The sequence below is a fragment of the Anastrepha ludens genome, chromosome X (assembly GCF_028408465.1).
Source record: "Anastrepha ludens isolate Willacy chromosome X, idAnaLude1.1, whole genome shotgun sequence".
In the NCBI taxonomy this organism is placed as follows: Eukaryota; Metazoa; Arthropoda; class Insecta; order Diptera; family Tephritidae; genus Anastrepha; species Anastrepha ludens.
In genome coordinates, this window is record NC_071503.1 from 2,804,635 (window position 1) to 2,825,432 (window position 20,798).

A 20,798-nucleotide genomic window follows, 5' to 3' on the forward strand; every position below is an offset into this window, starting at 1 on the left:
TGCCCAACATTCGTCCCACAAATTCGAACAGGCTTCTCTAGGTCAAACGTCTAAAAAGGCACATTTTTACTTTTACAGTCACATTCACGTATTAACATATTTACCTCTTAGCAGCGGCAACGAGGTGATTAAAGATATCCATCCAGCTGGCGGCATCCCAGATAGCTTCAACATGGGATGGTCGTAGTCACATCAGCTTTTCTGTGCTTCAGTAAACTGCGCCTTGGCAGCATTCAAGTTGTGCACATATGTTGATGATGCTTCTGATGGTGTAATTCCATGATTTTACGGCAGATGATTGGTTCCAAATTGATATTGATAATTTTTGCTAAACTGAACATATACGTATATATATATTTTTTAAAAGATTTAATTCTTTTTAGACTTTTCAATCACAAATGTTCAATATTAATATCTACACTACTGGTACAAAATTAAAATTTCCACTTTATAATAAACTCACCTTTAATATAAATAAAAATTTAATTAAAATATAATATGTTGTTCCATGATGATCCAAATGCGAGAACCATACGCAAATTCTGATGGCGCTCTTTCTTTGCCGTGGTCCAAGGCTTACTTGTGGGTGGCCCATCCACTAAATTGCCGTCACTGGTAACGCGTACATGTGGACTTTTTTTTACACGCAACACCGAAATGCCAACAATTACCACTTAACACTTGTGTAATTAATCTAAAGCCCGATCTGAAATTTTTTTTAGCGCGACGATTTCTCACTGGGCAGAAGAACGTCAAGTTCTAACACTACTCACTCGCACATTTGTCACTTATTTTTTTTCACATATATAATATTAACCTTTATTCTTTCTTTTCACGACTTTTCATTTTGATCAATATTTATTTAATTTTATTATATTAAATTAAATGCAAAGTTTCTATTTTGTTACTTTCACTACCACTAAATTCTTTTCATACGATAAATGCATGTGTAAGCGATCGAAAATGACGCATATTATTTTCGTTTTACCTTTGATGTGTGACTTGAAACTTTGTGCAAACGTGGTTTCAATCCAGCTGATTGTATGAATATAAATTTGGCAGCTGCCTCCATGGGCCTCAAATTCTCTCCACCTCTTTTCGCCACTTCGGTTACTTTAATGCCCGGATTTTCGCGCTTAATCTGCTCGCGTGCATTGTTGAACCACAACATATATGCGGAAAGAGGATGCTTTGGTTTGTCAGCACTTTTATTTATTTAAAGTCACAATTTTCACTCACGTCAGCGTCACACGCCGTCTACACATGTGAAAAGGAAATGGTGACGGTCATTAAGGAAATTAGGGATTAAGAAACAAAAACAAAAATACCCTACAGGAATGATATAAATGGGTTCCACATTCCAGGGATAGTTTGCGTAAAGTAACGCAAACTATTAGTTTTTCTAACATCATGCACTTATGTATGCAAATGCTACGAAAAATTATATCTATATATATCTTCTCTTCTTTTGCTTATCATTTTGTTCTTATTATAGCCAAATTATAGAACAAAAGAAAAAAAAAATATATCATGCACACCACGGCAGGACACCTTGTACTTGGTTACGATCCACACATAGCCAAGACACGATCCTCCTATGCGGCGAATATTGCAATGTCTATTAGTATGTACCCACCCCCTGGCGGTGAACATACATATTAAAATGACATTAATATGTGATTGTACCCAATTAGGTACATTTTTTGTTTTGGGTGGAAGGGTGTCTCATAGGGCTATGAAAATTCCTCATCGCCAAAAAAAAACTACTAAAATGCCTAGTGCATATATGCATAGTGCATAACAAAAATATATATATTATTTTCCTTTGTCTTCTCCTTCGCTGTGATCAGCACTGCACTGACCAGCCAAATGCACCACTACACATTTTCGGTTAAAAAATTAAATTCAAAATTAAATTCAAAATCCTTTTGTTTGTAAAAAACCAAACAAAGGACTGAGTCTAGAGCGGAAACTAGGCCTTTTCGCCTAGACAAGCAGAGCGGAAACTAGGCCTTTCCGCCTAAACAAGCAGAGCGGAAACTAGGCCTTTCCGCCTGAACAAGCAGAGCGGAAACAAGGTCTTTTCGCCTCAATGAAGATAGGGGATTGGAGACGAGGCCTCTTCAACCCCAGCTGTAGCATGAACGGTGGCGTGCGCGTGGATCGGAAACCAGGCCTTTTCGACCACGTGCGCAACCAACGATAATGCGCCAAAATAAAAGGACGGGCGACAATACACTGGCGACTAGGCCTCGCCAGGTATCACGGCCCTAAATGATTTGTACATAACGAATCAATAAATTTTAATATGATAAATTTTACTTCTTTTCGTGTGCAATAATAAATCCACGTACATAAAATTTCATCTTTGCAGCATTTCAGACGGCACCAGCAGCCTCCGATGTCTCACCAATATACCGAACGTTGGCTGACACCTCCGTCCTAAAATAATCATTGCTTATCGCAAGGGGGCCGGCATGTTTAGGCCGCACCCTAATATTAAATATACATTTTTAGCCACCCTAATGGTAACTGCGCCTACCGTTCCGACTGTTGCTAACCACCGTTTCCAGTCGCTGCAACGTGAAGGCTGCTAACCCTGGCATTTCATCGCCCAGTTAAAACGTTTACCGTGTTAAACGTTGTTCGGCGAGGTTACTTTCACTTTAATTTTAACTATAACTTTCACTGCGATTGTACAATCAGAAGCAACAGGACGTATCAGCCAACCAGGTAATAAATTATAAATTACACTTATACTTATACTTAACATACCTCTTTCTATGCATATATCTATGTATATATTGCAAAATAAATATTAAATGAATATATACTGACACACTGTGCTTTTCATTTTTTATAAAATATATCATCGGAGCGACCGTGGAGGCCCCACATTTTTCAAACCGCCCATCGCGTCGCATTCCGATCGAGAACATGGTCCTTCGAGCCGGATCTTAACGTAAAAGATCCATTTTAAACAGAGCACCAGCAAGTTAAACAGAGCACCAGCAAGCAAAAGCACCAGCAAGCTAAAGAGCACCAGCGAGCATCAAAAGCACAAGCAAGCAAAAGCACCAGCAAACATCAAAAGCACCAGCAAGCATAAAAAGCACCAATCCATCAGCTAAAAATCCGTTCCAGCAAAATCAGGTACGTGGATTTATTGCACACATTTTTTTTGGTGGAAATAAGCTATTTAAAAAAAAAAAAATTAAAAAGGGTCAACGACTCCGTCTGTCCGAAAACAGACAATACAAGTGCGCGCGGTATTTTCAAGTTAATCAACCATCTAACAGCGCGTTGTTGGGAATTTTTCAATTTTTCTCTTATTCCGTTCCTTTTACTTGTACATTCCCGCTGTAAAGTTGAGTACACAACTACACAAACAACGCCGCAGTAAATTAAAATCGATCCCAGCGCACTTTTTGCACAGGTGTATACATACCGCTGATTATTGTGTGGGTGGCGAAATTCTCGAACATAAATATAAATATATTATCTTTTTGGTCAATAAATAAATACAGACATACATAATATACATAATATATATTGTTATTTTAATCTCGGTGGTGCATTTTGGGCTTGGGTCTCGCTGTGAATTCGTCTCCATTTCGCGAAGGAGCATTTTTTTTAATACCGTGTAAGTTTTTGTATCCCATACTTACGATATGGATACCTATATTCGTTTAGTCGACGCCGTGACGGAATTCGAAGCCGATTTTAATGGCACTCCGTCGAGTGACCATTCGAAATTTTCACTCCGGATCCAACAGCAGGAGTTGAAAGCAATGTGGGAAAAAGCCAAAGCCGCGTACGACCACTTGCTTTCAACAGAAAGTCCTTCTCCTAAGGATCTTGCCGCCATCAAGAAAAGGAATAAAATATGTTACCACACATATTTGCGCGGCATGTCGACGATGGCTGACCTCTCTGCGAGGCTGGAAAAGGCAGACCGGGAAGGCGAAGAACTTGCAGTACGCGAACTTAATATTCACCTTCCACCGTGCGATACGAACGTTTTCAAAGGCGACTACGTATCTTGGCCAACATTCCGCGATATGTTCACGGCCATATACATTTTAAATAAGCGCCTTACCCCGGTCGAAAAGCTGTTCCACCTCAACCAAAAAACGCAGGGTGAAGCCAGAGACATTGTGAGGAAGTGCCCGCTCACTAATGACGGGTTTGCTACAGCGTGGAAAAATCTCTGCGAAAGGTACGAGAACAAACGGATTCTGGTGAACACGCAGCTGAAGATCCTGTTTAACCTACAGACAATCGAAACTGAATGTGGCAGTTCGATAAAAAAACTCCAACGAGACATTAATAATTGCATTTCCTCCTTACAGAACCACCAAATAGATATTTCAAACTGGGATGCAATTATTACATATTTATGCTCCACGAAATTGCCAGAGAGTACTCTAGCGCTTTGGGAACAAACGATAGAGAATAAATCTGAAATTTCAAAGTGGACAGACATGGACAAATTCCTTTCCAACAGGTTTCAGACACTTGAAACAGTGTCAGGCTTAAAAGGAATTAAAGCCTACAAAGCGCCCAAGGCGCAAAGCTTACAACACCACACGGAAACTACACCAAAAAGGATGGGTAACTTTCAGGTAAGTGTCGCCAAACATATGTGCAAATTATGTGTCACTGACGACCACAAATTGCAAAGTTGCCCGAAGTTCCGGAAGTTAAAGGTCACCGATCGCATCGCGTGCGTCAAGAGCAACAACTGTTGCTTGAACTGCCTGTCGTCAGGACATACGGTGTCGAGATGTACGAGCTCATATAACTGCAGCACATGTCACTCAAGACACAACACGCTCCTGCACATTACAGCAGTTCAACCAAAAGCAGCAGCTCTCAAGGAAAGCAGAGATCCCGCTGATGACCTGCCCTCAACATCCAAGGAGGCCCTAAAACGCCTCGACTCTAATAGGCCAAAGGATAGCAGAACACATAATTTTAAATCGTGCTATTCCAATACGGACAAAGGGGTTCTACTAGGAACAGCCATGGTGAATATATTCCACAACAATGTTAATTTTACAGCACGAGCTCTGATCGATTCTGGTTCTGAGTGTTCGTTCATCACTGAACGCCTCAAACGTAGAATCAACCTGCCATCTAAACGCTTGCATGCCCAAGTCTCGGGCATCAACAATTCAATATCTGCGCAGGTAAGACAAGCGTGCTCATTACAACTGCGGTCGCCTATCGATCCTTTTGTAAAAATAAACACAATTGCGCTAGTTTTGCCGCAATTAACTGGAAATCTGTCAACTTGCCTAGTAAGCGCAATGACAAGGCAACCATTTCCAGATCTTACTTTGGCAGATAAGAGGTTCTTCGTCAATGAACCAGTGGATCTTGTCCTTGGCGGAGACATTTATCCCCAAATTATTTTAAGCGGCTTGAAGAAAAATGTACTAAGTACACTTCTTGCCCAAGAGACTGTATTCGGGTGGATACTAACTGGTCGATCCGAAACAATCGGCCCACCAAACAAGATAGTTTCTCTTTTCAGCGAAGTCACCCTGGACAAGCAACTAGCTGCCTTTTGGGAATTAGAAGACATCCCAAAAAAAGAAAGACAGACTGAAGATGACGTGTATTGCGAGGAGTTATATCGGACCACTACGAAGCGCAACCAAGATGGAAAGTACGTCGTTACCTTACCCTTCAAACAGGATTTTACATCAACCATCAAGCTGGGACCATCACTCAAGAGCGCCTGCTCTCAATTCTTCCGGAATGAGACGCGTCTCGCGAAAAATCCGTCCCTGCAAAAGGAATATACTAGAGTGGTGGCAGAATATGAAACGCTAGGTCATATGGACAAAATCACAACCAACATACCTGCAAATGCAACCGACCATTATTTTCTACCTCATCATGCCGTCATGAAGGAAGAGAGCACCTCCACCAAAGTGCGCGTGGTATTTAACGCCTCATGCCCGACTGCCAATGGAATGAGCCTCAACGACGTCCTTCATCCAGGTCCGGTATTGCAAGCAGATATGACTGTCCTGATCCTGCTGGCGATTATACAAGTATGTATTCAACAGCGATATCGAGAAGATGTACCGTCAGATATTGGTAAGCAATACACATACTAAGTATCAGCGAATAGTTTTTCGCACTTGCCCGAAAGACCCAATCAGTCTATACGAATTAAAGACTGTTACTTTCGGCATAAATTGTGCTCCTTATCTTGCGATAAGGACATTACTTCAATTAGCTGATGATGTTGAAAACTCCTTTCCAACAGCATCAGACATACTTCGGAAATGCATGTATGTTGACGACGTTCTTGCCGGGGGTCATAGCATCGACTCTGCAATAACAGCCAGAGACGAAATTATGCAAGTTTTGCAGTCCGCTGGATTTCCATTGCGAAAATGGACTTCCAACTGCAACAAAATTCTAAAGGGCATCCCAAAAGCCCATTTACTCAATGAAGATTTTTTAGATTTCGAAGATACTAGTTCGGTAAAGGCACTTGGCATAAGATGGAATGCTCATTGCGACCATTTTTATTTTATGACAAAGCCAATAAAAAACCACGATGTTCTTACGAAAAGAGAAATCCTCTCGGCAATCGCCAAACTTTTTGATCCACTAGGGTGGCTCGCCCCAATAATAATTACTGCCAAGATTATTATGCAAAACATTTGGTTAGAAGGCACTGATTGGGACGACACCGTATCTGCGGTCACATTAGACCGCTGGCAGACATTTATGCAGAATTATGGGGAAATTGATAATATCCGCATACCTCGTTGGGTGCACTATTCACCAGCAGACAACGCCGAAATCCATGGGTTCTGCGACGCTTCGGAAAAGGCATACGCGGCTGCTATCTACTTGCGTGTGAAGAAACAGGATCAAGTATACCTCAACCTACTCCTCGCGAAAACCAGAGTGGCACCTGTTAAGACGATATCCCTTCCACGTTTGGAATTATGTGGTGCTGTCCTATTAGCGGATATTATAGAAACGGTTACGGAAAATCTCAGCCTAGCACACCTGGATGTTCATCTGTGGACAGATTCGACAATCGTCCTCGCATGGATTCGCAAACCGCCCTGCTCGTGGTCAACAGAGGAGAGGACTTCCGGCCAAGGAACTGGTTCACAATTCTTTGTGGTGGCAGGGTCCTTCTTACCTACAAGAAGACAAATCACGATGGCCGACATCAGAATGTAACTATGAAACAACGATGGAAGAGAAAAAGGTAAAGGTGTATTCAACAACAACAATCAATTTCAGCGGTATTCTTGACCGTTTTTCCAATCTACCAAGGGCTTTGAGAGTTTTATCATATATTATGAGATTCTCTCAAAGAACCCACCCTAATACAAAGATTGCATTTGAAGCAAAGTCTTGCTTAATTTCACCTGATGAAATTAAAGCAACGACACAACGCTTAATCATAAACAATCAAAAGCAATATTACGGTGGAGAATACGCGAAATTGAAACAAAAGAAAACAGTTGACACAAAAAGTGAGATATTGGCTCTCAATCCATTTCTCGACAAAGATGACATCATGAGGGCAGGCGGTCGTCTGGGCGCATCCCTCAACTTAACATATAACGAACGTCATCCTATTATCCTTCCATACAATAGCAGGTTATCTCGCCTTATAACAAAATTCATTCACGAAATATCACTGCATGGCGAAAATCAGCTGATGTTGCGTTTAATTCGAACGCAGTACTGGATTCCGCGAGTTAAAAATATGATCCGATCCATAATCCATAATTGCAAGATCTGCACGATCTATAAAAAACGATCGCAAACCCAACTCATGGGAATCCTTCCTCAGGTACTCACCACCTTTTCGCGTACCTTCACTAATACAGGTGTAGACTTCGCAGGTCCATTTGACATCAAAAGCTTCCGCGGCAGAGGATGTCGCATTTCCAAAGGCTACGTCTGTCTATTTATCTGTTTCGCCACCAAAGCTATCCATTTAGAGGCCACCAATGACCTAAGTACCCCATCCTTTCTAGCAGCCTTCTCGAGATTCGTTGCTAGACGAGGATGTCCAAAAAATGTTTACTCCGACAATGGTACCAACTTTGTAGGAGCTTCTCGATCTTTACGATCAGAATTTAAAGCGTTTATTGCGGATGCACGCAATAACACGCTTTCAAAATATGCCCACCAGGCATTAACATGGCACTTCATACCTGCAGCAGCCCCTCATATGGGCGGACTGTGGGAAGCAGGTGTGAAAAGCTTCAAAGCCCACTTCAAAAAGACAGCCTCTGGCCTTAAATACACTTTTGAGGAGTTTAATACCCTCTTATGCCGAATTGAGTCCTGTCTCAATTCGCGACCCTTAAGTCCCTCTTCAAATGAGCCATCCGATCTAGAGCCTCTCACACCTGGTCACTTTCTGGTTGGCGGACATCTCTTAGCTCCGCCAGAAATAGAAACCAGCGAGAATCCTGCGTCAATTGTGAATCGGTGGCAGAAATTGAAAGCCCTCCATCAAACCTTTTGCAAACGATGGAAAAGGGAATTCCTCATCGAATTACAAAAACGTACGAAATGGAAACATCAAAAACCTAACATCAAGGTAGGGGACCTTGTCGTAATTAAAGAGGACAACCTACCACCAAACGAATGGAGAATGGGACGAGTGGTAAAACTACATCCTGGACCCGACAATCAGGTACGCGTCGTGGACATCACGACCCAAAGGGGACAGGTGACTAGACCACTGGTCAAACTGGTCCTCCTTCCACCTTACTCAGAAGAAACGGAAAAATCCACACCTACACCCTCAACGTAATATCTTAATATCTTCCAATACCTACCTAGTAGAAACAAATCTCACTTCGCGATTCACCCTCTACTAGAAGGTGATTGACATCACCACACTATATAATATAACCTAGCAAATCTAAGAAGCTACAACAAACCCTACAACCTACGAACGATGCAAGTAAGTTCCATAAATTGTACCTATAAAGGGCAGGTGTACACTTGAGGTGACTTGCATAATTATACATATGCATACCTATGTGTACTTTGCATCAAATGTACTTACATGCATACATATATATATTATATATACATATATGATATATATATATATATATATATACACATATGTATCTATACTATCCAACGTTAATCACATAAAAATAGGTACCAAGTAACGAAGCAAAGAGAATTAAGATTTACTGTAGAAAATATAATTTATTACATTTAAAAAAAAAATACAGGTGAAAGCAAAATATTTGGTTAACATATTTTTCGGGCGATAAATTTTAAACTACTTCAAAATCGTCAACTATTTGAACAATGTCAAAGTTTTCAGTTCATTTAAGGAATCTTCAAAAATTTATTAACACCAAATCTTTGTAAAAAATACATATGTTTCATTTACAATTGAATTAATAAAATACATGACTACATTGTTCAAATACCCTTTTAGGCTAATAGAATAAGCTAAATTTTTATTATCTTGCAACACACGTAAACACACCAGATTAATTTTAGTTTGTTTTTTTTTTCGTTTTTCGGCGCGTTTTGGTTGTAGTAGTTTAGTTTGATGATGCGACGTGTCATACTCTCAATACTCTAAGTTAGATAGCACACGCGAATTTCTCTATTCAATGAAAGGAAAAATTAGAATAAATAAAATAAAAATAAAAACATAGCATTTGGTCATACCCTACGAATCGCGCATGCATGGGCGACCGCCTTTTGTGCCGCCCTAACTTGATGTTGATTTCTAGCACCGAATGCACTTTTAGCTCCTTCAATTTATCCTTTAGAGTAGGCACCGCTTTGCCCAACATTCGTCCCACAAATTCGAACAGGCTTCTCTAGGTCAAACGTCTAAAAAGGCACATTTTTACTTTTACAGTCACATTCACGTATTAACATATTTACCTCTTAGCAGCGGCAACGAGGTGATTAAAGATATCCATCCAGCTGGCGGCATCCCAGATAGCTTCAACATGGGATGGTCGTAGTCACATCAGCTTTTCTGTGCTTCAGTAAACTGCGCCTTGGCAGCATTCAAGTTGTGCACATATGTTGATGATGCTTCTGATGGTGTAATTCCATGATTTTACGGCAGATGATTGGTTCCAAATTGATATTGATAATTTTTGCTAAACTGAACATATACGTATATATATATTTTTTAAAAGATTTAATTCTTTTTAGACTTTTCAATCACAAATGTTCAATATTAATATCTACACTACTAGTACAAAATTAAAATTTCCACTTTATAATAAACTCACCTTTAATATAAATAAAAATTTAATTAAAATATAATATGTTGTTCCATGATGATCCAAATGCGAGAACCATACGCAAATTCTGATGGCGCTCTTTCTTTGCCGTGGTCCAAGGCTTACTTGTGGGTGGCCCATCCACTAAATTGCCGTCACTGGTAACGCGTACATGTGGACTGTTTTTTACACGCAACACCGAAATGCCAACAATTACCACTTAACACTTGTGTAATTAATCTAAAGCCCGATCTGAAATTTTTTTTAGCGCGACGATTTCTCACTGGGCAGAAGAACGTCAAGTTCTAACACTACTCACTCGCACATTTGTCACTTTTTTTTTTTCACATATATAATATTAACCTTTATTCTTTCTTTTCACGACTTTTCATTTTGATCAATATTTATTTAATTTTATTATATTAAATTAAATGCAAAGTTTCTATTTTGTTACTTTCACTACCACTAAATTCTTTTCATACGATAAATGCATGTGTAAGCGATCGAAAATGACGCATATTATTTTCGTTTTACCTTTGATGTGTGACTTGAAACTTTGTGCAAACGTGCTTTCAATCCAGCTGATTGTATGAATATAAATTCGGCAGCTGCCTCCATGGGCCTCAAATTCTCTCCACCTCTTTTCGCCACTTCGGTTACTTTAATGCCCGGATTTTCGCGCTTAATCTGCTCGCGTGCATTGTTGAACCACAACATATATGCGGAAAGAAGATGCTTTGGTTTGTCAGCACTTTTATTTATTTAAAGTCACAATTTTCACTCACGTCAGCGTCACACGCCGTCTACACATGTGAAAAGGAAATGGTGACGGCCATTAAGGAAATTAAGGATTAAGAAACAAAAACAAAAATACCCTACAGGAATGATATAAATGGGTTCCACATTCCAGGGATAGTTTGCGTAAAGTAACGCAAACTATTAGTTTTTCTAACATCATGCACTTATGTATGCAAATGCTACGAAAAATTATATCTATATATATCTTCTCTTCTTTTGCTTATCATTTTGTTCTTATTATAGCCAAAATATAGAACAAAAGAAAAAAAATATATATCAGGACACCTTGTACTTGGTTACGATCCACACATAGCCAAGACACGATCCTCCTATGCGGCGAATATTGCAATGTCCATTAGTATGTACCCACCCCCTGGCGGTGAACATACATATTAAAATGACATTAATATGTGATTGTACCTAATTAGGTACATTTTTTGTTTTGGGTGGCAGGGTGTCTCATAGGGCTATGAAAATTCCTCATCGCCAAATAACAAAAAAAACTACTAAAATGCCTAGTGCATATATGCATAGTGCATAACAAAAATATATATATTATTTTCCTTTGTCTTCTCCTTCGCTGTGATCAGCACTGCACTGACCAGCCAAATGCACCACTACACATTTTCGGTTAAAAAATTAAATTCAAAATCCTTTTGTTTGTAAAAAACCAAACAAAGGACTGAGTCTAGAGCGGAAACTAGGCCTTTTCGCCTAGACAAGCAGAGCGGAAACTAGGCCTTTCCGCCTGAACAAGCAGAGCGGAAACAAGGTCTTTTCGCCTCAATGAAGATAGGGGATTTGAGACGAGGCCTCTTCAACCCCAGCTGTAGCATGAACGGTGGCGTGCGCGTGGATCGGAAACCAGGCCTTTTCGACCACGTGCGCAACCAACGATAATGCGCCAAAATAAAAGGACGGGCGACAATACACTGGCGACTAGGCCTCGCCAGGTATCACGGCCCTAAATGATTTGTACATAACGAATCAATAAATTTTAATATGATAAATTTTACTTCTTTTCGTGTGCAATAATAAATCCACGTACATAAAATTTCATCTTTGCAGCATTTCAGACGGCATCAGCAGCCTCCGATGTCTCACCAATATACCGAACGTTGGCTGACACCTCCGTCCTAAAATAATCATTGCTTATCGCAAGGGGGCCGGCATGTTTAGGCCGCACCCTAATATTAAATATAAATTTTTAGCCACCCTAATGGTAACTGCGCCTACCGTTCCGACTGTTGCTAACCACCGTTTCCAGTCGCTGCAACGTGAAGGCCGTTAACCCTGGCATTTCATCGCCCAGTTAAAACGTTTACCGTGTTAAACGTTGTTCGGCGAGGTTACTTTCACTTTAATTTTAACTATAACTTTCACTGCGATTGTACAATCAGAAGCAACAGGACGTATCAGCCAACCAGGTAATAAATTATAAATTACACTTATACTTATACTTAACATACCTCTTTCTATGCATATATCTATGTATATATTGCAAAATAAATATTAAATGAATATATACTGACACACTGTGCTTTTCCTTTTTTATAAAATATATCATCGGAGCGACCGTGGAGGCCCCACATTTTTCAAACCGCCCATCGCGTCGCATTCCGATCGAGAACATGGTCCTTCGAGCCGGATCTTAACGTAAAAGATCCATTTTAAACAGAGCACCAGCAAGTTAAACAGAGCACCAGCAAGCAAAAGCACCAGCAAGCTAAAGAGCACCAGCGAGCATCAAAAGCACAAGCAAGCAAAAGCACCAGCAAACATCAAAAGCACCAGCAAGCATAAAAAGCACCAATCCATCAGCTAAAAATCCGTTCCAGCAAAATCAGGTACGTGGATTTATTGCACACATTTTTTTTGGTGGAAATAAGCTATTTAAAAAAAAAAAAATTAAAAAGGGTCAACGACTCCGTCTGTCCGAAAACAGACAATACAAGTGCGCGCGGTATTTTCAAGTTAATCAACCATCTAACAGCGCGTTGTTGGGAATTTTTCAATTTTTCTCTTATTCCGTTCCTTTTACTTGTACATTCCCGCTGTAAAGTTGAGTACACAACTACACAAACAACGCCGCAGTAAATTAAAATCGATCCCAGCGCACTTTTTGCACAGGTGTATACATACCGCTGATTATTGTGTGGGTGGCGAAATTCTCGTACATAAATATAAATATATTATCTTTTTGGTCAATAAATATATACAGACATACATAATATACATAATATATATTGTTATTTTAATCTCGGTGGTGCATTTTGGGCTTGGGTCTCGCTGTGAATTCGTCTCCATTTCGCGAAGGAGCATTTTTTTTAATACCGTGTAAGTTTTTGTATCCCATACTTACAATATGGATACCTATATTCGTTTAGTCGACGCCGTGACGGAATTCGAAGCCGATTTTAATGGCACTTCGTCGAGTGACCATTCGAAATTTTCACTCCGGATCCAACAGCAGGAGTTGAAAGCAATGTGGGAAAAAGCCAAAGCCGCGTACGACCACTTGCTTTCAACAGAAAGTCCTTCTCCTAAGGATCTTGCCGCCATCAAGAAAAGGAATAAAATATGTTACCACACATATTTGCGCGGCATGTCGACGATGGCTGACCTCTCTGCGAGGCTGGAAAAGGCAGACCGGGAAGGCGAAGAACTTGCAGTACGCGAACTTAATATTCACCTTCCACCGTGCGATACGAACGTTTTCAAAGGCGACTACGTATCTTGGCCAACATTCCGCGATATGTTCACGGCCATATACATTTTAAATAAGCGCCTTACCCCGGTCGAAAAGCTGTTCCACCTCAACCAAAAAACGCAGGGTGAAGCCAGAGACATTGTGAGGAAGTGCCCGCTCACTAATGACGGGTTTGCTACAGCGTGGAAAAATCTCTGCGAAAGGTACGAGAACAAACGGATTCTGGTGAACACGCAGCTGAAGATCCTGTTTAACCTACAGACAATCGAAACTGAATGTGGCAGTTCGATAAAAAAACTCCAACGAGACATTAATAATTGCATTTCCTCCTTACAGAACCACCAAATAGATATTTCAAACTGGGATGCAATTATTACATATTTATGCTCCACGAAATTGCCAGAGAGTACTCTAGCGCTTTGGGAACAAACGATAGAGAATAAATCTGAAATTTCAAAGTGGACAGACATGGACAAATTCCTTTCCAACAGGTTTCAGACACTTGAAACAGTGTCAGGCTTAAAAGGAATTAAAGCCTACAAAGCGCCCAAGGCGCAAAGCTTACAACACCACACGGAAACTACACCAAAAAGGATGGGTAACTTTCAGGTAAGTGTCGCCAAACATATGTGCAAATTATGTGTCACTGACGACCACAAATTGCAAAGTTGCCCGAAGTTCCGGAAGTTAAAGGTCACCGATCGCATCGCGTGCGTCAAGAGCAACAACTGTTGCTTGAACTGCCTGTCGTCAGGACATACGGTGTCGAGATGTACGAGCTCATATAACTGCAGCACATGTCACTCAAGACACAACACGCTCCTGCACATTACAGCAGTTCAACCAAAAGCAGCAGCTCTTAAGGAAAGCAGAGATCCCGCTGATGACCTGCCCTCAACATCCAAGGAGGCCCTAAAACGCCTCGACTCTAATAGGCCAAAGGATAGCAGAACACATAATTTTAAATCGTGCTATTCCAATACGGACAAAGGGGTTCTACTAGGAACAGCCATGGTGAATATATTCCACAACAATGTTAATTTTACAGCACGAGCTCTGATCGATTCTGGTTCTGAGTGTTCGTTCATCACTGAACGCCTCAAACGTAGAATCAACCTGCCATCTAAACGCTTACATGCCCAAGTCTCGGGCATCAACAATTCAATATCTGCGCAGGTAAGACAAGCGTGCTCATTACAACTGCGGTCGCCTATCGATCCTTTTGTAAAAATAAACACAATTGCGCTAGTTTTGCCGCAATTAACTGGAAATCTGTCAACTTGCCTAGTAAGCGCAATGACAAGGCAAGCATTTCCAGATCTTACTTTGGCAGATAAGAGGTTCTTCGTCAATGAACCAGTGGATCTTGTCCTTGGCGGAGACATTTATCCCCAAATTATTTTAAGCGGCTTGAAGAAAAATGTACTAAGTACACTTCTTGCCCAAGAGACTGTATTCGGGTGGATACTAACTGGTCGATCCGAAACAATCGGCCCACCAAACAAGATAGTTTCTCTTTTCAGCGAAGTCACCCTGGACAAGCAACTAGCTGCCTTTTGGGAATTAGAAGACATCCCAAAAAAAGAAAGATAGACTGAAGATGACGTGTATTGCGAGGAGTTATATCGGACCACTACGAAGCGCAACCAAGATGGAAAGTACGTCGTTACCTTACCCTTCAAACAGGATTTTACATCAACCATCAAGCTGGGACCATCACTCAAGAGCGCCTGCTCTCAATTCTTCCGGAATGAGACGCGTCTCGCGAAAAATCCGTCCCTGCAAAAGGAATATACTAGAGTGGTGGCAGAATATGAAACGCTAGGTCATATGGACAAAATCACAACCAACATACCTGCAAATGCAACCGACCATTATTTTCTACCTCATCATGCCGTCATGAAGGAAGAGAGCACCTCCACCAAAGTGCGCGTGGTATTTAACGCCTCATGCCCGACTGCCAATGGAATGAGCCTCAACGACGTCCTTCATCCAGGTCCGGTATTGCAAGCAGATATGACTGTCCTGATCCTCCGCTGGCGATTATACAAGTATGTATTCAACAGCGATATCGAGAAGATGTACCGTCAGATATTGGTAAGCAATACACATACTAAGTATCAGCGAATAGTTTTTCGCACTTGCCCGAAAGACCCAATCAGTCTATACGAATTAAAGACTGTTACTTTCGGCATAAATTGTGCTCCTTATCTTGCGATAAGGGCATTACTTCAATTAGCTGATGATGTTGAAAACTCCTTTCCAACAGCATCAGACATACTTCGGAAATGCATGTATGTTGACGACGTTCTTGCCGGGGGTCATAGCATCGACTCTGCAATAACAGCCAGAGACGAAATTATGCAAGTTTTGCAGTCCGCTGGATTTCCATTGCGAAAATGGACTTCCAACTGCAACAAAATTCTAAAGGGCATCCCAAAAGCCCATTTACTCAATGAAGATTTTTTAGATTTCGAAGATACTAGTTCGGTAAAGGCACTTGGCATAAGATGGAATGCTCATTGCGACCATTTTTATTTTATGACAAAGCCAATAAAAAACCACGATGTTCTTACGAAAAGAGAAATCCTCTCGGCAATCGCCAAACTTTTTGATCCACTAGGGTGGCTCGCCCCAATAATAATTACTGCCAAGATTATTATGCAAAACATTTGGTTAGAAGGCACTGATTGGGACGACACCGTATCTGCGGTCACATTAGACCGCTGGCAGACATTTATGCAGAATTATGGGGAAATTGATAATATCCGCATACCTCGTTGGGTGCACTATTCACCAGCAGACAACGCCGAAATCCATGGGTTCTGCGACGCTTCGGAAAAGGCATACGCGGCTGTTGTCTACTTGCGTGTGAAGAAACAGGATCAAGTATACCTCAACCTACTCCTCGCGAAAACCAGAGTGGCACCTGTTAAGACGATATCCCTTCCACGTTTGGAATTATGTGGTGCCGTCCTATTAGCGGATATTATAGAAACGGTTACGGAAAATCTCAGCCTAGCACACCTGGATGTTCATCTGTGGACAGATTCGACAATCGTCCTCGCATGGATTCGCAAACCGCCCTGCTCGTGGTCAACCTTTGTGGCACATCGAGTAACCAAAATAGTGGAAAAGGTCGGAAACAATAACTGGCGTCATGTGGACTCGGCATCAAATCCAGCAGACTTAGCAAGCAGAGGACTTCCGGCCAAGGAACTGGTTCACAATTCTTTGTGGTGGCAGGGTCCTTCTTACCTACAAGAAGACAAATCACGATGGCCGACATCAGAATGTAACTATGAAACAACGATGGAAGAGAAAAAGGTAAAGGTGTATTCAACAACAACAATCAATTTCAGCGGTATTCTTGACCGTTTTTCCAATCTACCAAGGGCTTTGAGAGTTTTATCATATATTATGAGATTCTCTCAAAGAACCCACCCTAATACAAAGATTGCATTTCAAGCAAAGTCTTGCTTAATTTCACCTGATGAAATTAAAGCAACGACACAACGCTTAATCATAAACAATCAAAAGCAATATTACGGTGGAGAATACGCGAAATTGAAACAAAAGAAAACAGTTGACACAAAAAGTGAGATATTGGCTCTCAATCCATTTCTCGACAAAGATGACATCATGAGAGCAGGCGGTCGTCTGGGCGCATCCCTTAACTTAACATATAACGAACGTCATCCTATTATCCTTCCATACAATAGCAGGTTATCTCGCCTTATAACAAAATTCATTCACGAAATATCACTGCATGGCGAAAATCAGCTGATGTTACGTTTAATTCGAACGCAGTACTGGATTCCGCGAGTTAAAAATATGATCCGATCCATAATCCATAATTGCAAGATCTGCACGATCTATAAAAAACGATCGCAAACCCAACTCATGGGAATCCTTCCTCAGGTACTCACCACCTTTTCGCGTACCTTCACTAATACAGGTGTAGACTTCGCAGGTCCATTTGACATCAAAAGCTTCCGCGGCAGAGGATGTCGCATTTCCAAAGGCTACGTCTGTCTATTTATCTGTTTCGCCACCAAAGCTATCCATTTAGAGGCCACCAATGACCTAAGTACCCCATCCTTTCTAGCAGCCTTCTCGAGATTCGTTGCTAGACGAGGATGTCCAAAAAATGTTTACTCCGACAATGGTACCAACTTTGTAGGAGCTTCTCGATCTTTACGATCAGAATTTAAAGCGTTTATTGCGGATGCACGCAATAACACGCTTTCAAAATATGCCCACCAGGCATTAACATGGCACTTCATACCTGCAGCAGCCCCTCATATGGGCGGACTGTGGGAAGCAGGTGTGAAAAGCTTCAAAGCCCACTTCAAAAAGACAGCCTCTGGCCTTAAATACACTTTTGAGGAGTTTAATACCCTCTTATGCCGAATTGAGTCCTGTCTCAATTCGCGACCCTTAAGTCCCTCTTCAAATGAGCCATCCGATCTAGAGCCTCTCACACCTGGTCACTTTCTGGTTGGCGGACATCTCTTAGCTCCGCCAGAAATAGAAACCAGCGAGAATCCTGCCTCAATTGTGAATCGGTGGCAGAAATTGAAAGCCCTCCATCAAACCTTTTGCAAACGATGGAAAAGGGAATTCCTCATCGAATTACAAAAACGTACGAAATGGAAACATCAAAAACCTAACATCAAGGTAGGGGACCTTGTCGTAATTAAAGAGGACAACCTACCACCAAACGAATGGAGAATTGGACGAGTGGTAAAACTACATCCTGGACCCGACAATCAGGTACGCGTCGTGGACATCACGACCCAAAGGGGACAGGTGACTAGACCACTGGTCAAACTGGTCCTCCTTCCACCTTACTCAGAAGAAACGGAAAAATCCACACCTACACCCTCAACGTAATATCTTAATATCTTCCAATACCTACCTAGTAGAAACAAATCTCACTTCGCGATTCACCCTCTACTAGAAGGTGATTGACATCACCACACTGTTATACCCTAGCAAATCTAAGAAGCTACAACAAACCCTACAACCTACGAACGATGCAAGTAAGTTCCATAAATTATACCTATAAAGGGCAGGTGTACACTTGAGGTGACTTGCATAATTATACATATGCATACCTATGTGTACTTTGCATCAAATGTACTTACATGCATACATATATATATTATATATACATATATGATATATATATATATATACATATATGTATCTATACTATCCAACGTTAATCACATAAAAATAGGTACCAAGTAACGAAGCAAAGAGAATTAAGATTTACTGTAGAAAATATAATTTATTACATTTAAAAAAAATACAGGTGAAAGCAAAATATTTTTTTTACATATTTTTCGGGCGATAAATTTTAAACTACTTCAAAATCGTCAACTATTTGAACAATGTCAAAGTTTTCAGTTCATTTAAGGAATCTTCAAAAATTTATTAACACCAAATCTTTGTAAAAAATACATATGTTTCATTTACAATTGAATTAATAAAATACATGACTACATTGTTCAAATACCCTTTTAGGCTAATAGCATAAGCTCAATTTTTATTATCTTGCAACACACGTAAACACACCAGATTAATTTTAGTTTGTTTGATGATGCGACGTGTCATACTCTCAATACTCTAAGTTAGATAGCACACGCGAATTTCTCTATTCAATGAAAGGAAAAATTAGAATAAATAAAATAAAAATAAAAACATAGCATTTGGTCATACCCTACGAATCGCGCATGCATGGGCGACCGCCTTTTGTGCCGCCCTAACTTGATGTTGATTTCTAGCACCGAATGCACTTTTAGCTCCTTCAATTTATCCTTTAGAGTAAGCACCGCTTTGCCCAACATTCGTCCCACAAATTCGAACAGGCTTCTCTAGGTCAAACGTCTAAAAAGGCACATTTTTACTTTTACAGTCACATTCACGTATTAACATATTTACCTCTTAGCAGCGGCAACGAGGTGATTAAAGATATCCATCCAGCTGGCGGCATCCCCGATAGCTTCAACATGGGATGGTCGTAGTCACATCAGCTTTTCTGTGCTTCAGTAAACTGCGCCTTGGCAGCATTCAAGTTGTGCACATATGTTGATGATGCTTCTGATGGTGTAATTCCATGATTTTACGGCAGATGATTGGTTCCAAATTGATATTGATAATTTTTGCTAAACTGAACATATACGTATATATATATTTTTTAAAAGATTTAATTCTTTTTAGACTTTTCAATCACAAATGTTCAATATTAATATCTACACTACTAGTACAAAATTAAAATTTCCACTTTATAATAAACTCACCTTTAATATAAATAAAAATTTAATTAAAATATAATATGTTGTTCCATGATGATCCAAATGCGAGAACCATACGCAAATTCTGATGGCGCTCTTTCTTTGCCGTGGTCCAAGGCTTACTTGTGGGTGGCCCATCCACTAAATTGCCGTCACTGGTAACGCGTACATGTGGACTGTTTTTTACACGCAACACCGAAATGCCAACAATTACCACTTAACACTTGTGTAATTAATCTAAAGCCCGATCTGAAATTTTTTTTAGCGCGACGATTTCTCACTGGGCAGAAGAACGTCAAGTTCTAACACTACTCACTCGCACATTTGTCACTTTTTTTTTCACATATATAATATTAACCTTTATTCTTTCTTTTCACGACTTTTCATTTTGATCAATATTTATTTAATTTTATTATATTAAATTAAATGCAAAGTTTCTATTTTGTTACTTTCACTACCACTAAATTCTTTTCATACGATAAATGCATGTGTAAGCGATCGAAAATGACGCATATTATTTTCGTTTTACCTTTGATGTGTGACTTGAAACTTTGTGCAAACGTGCTTTCAATCCAGCTGATTGTATGAATATAAATTCGGCAGCTGCCTCCATGGGCCTCAAATTCTCTCCACCTCTTTTCGCCACTTCGGTTACTTTAATGCCCGGATTTTCGCGCTTAATCTGCTCGCGTGCATTGTTGAACCACAACA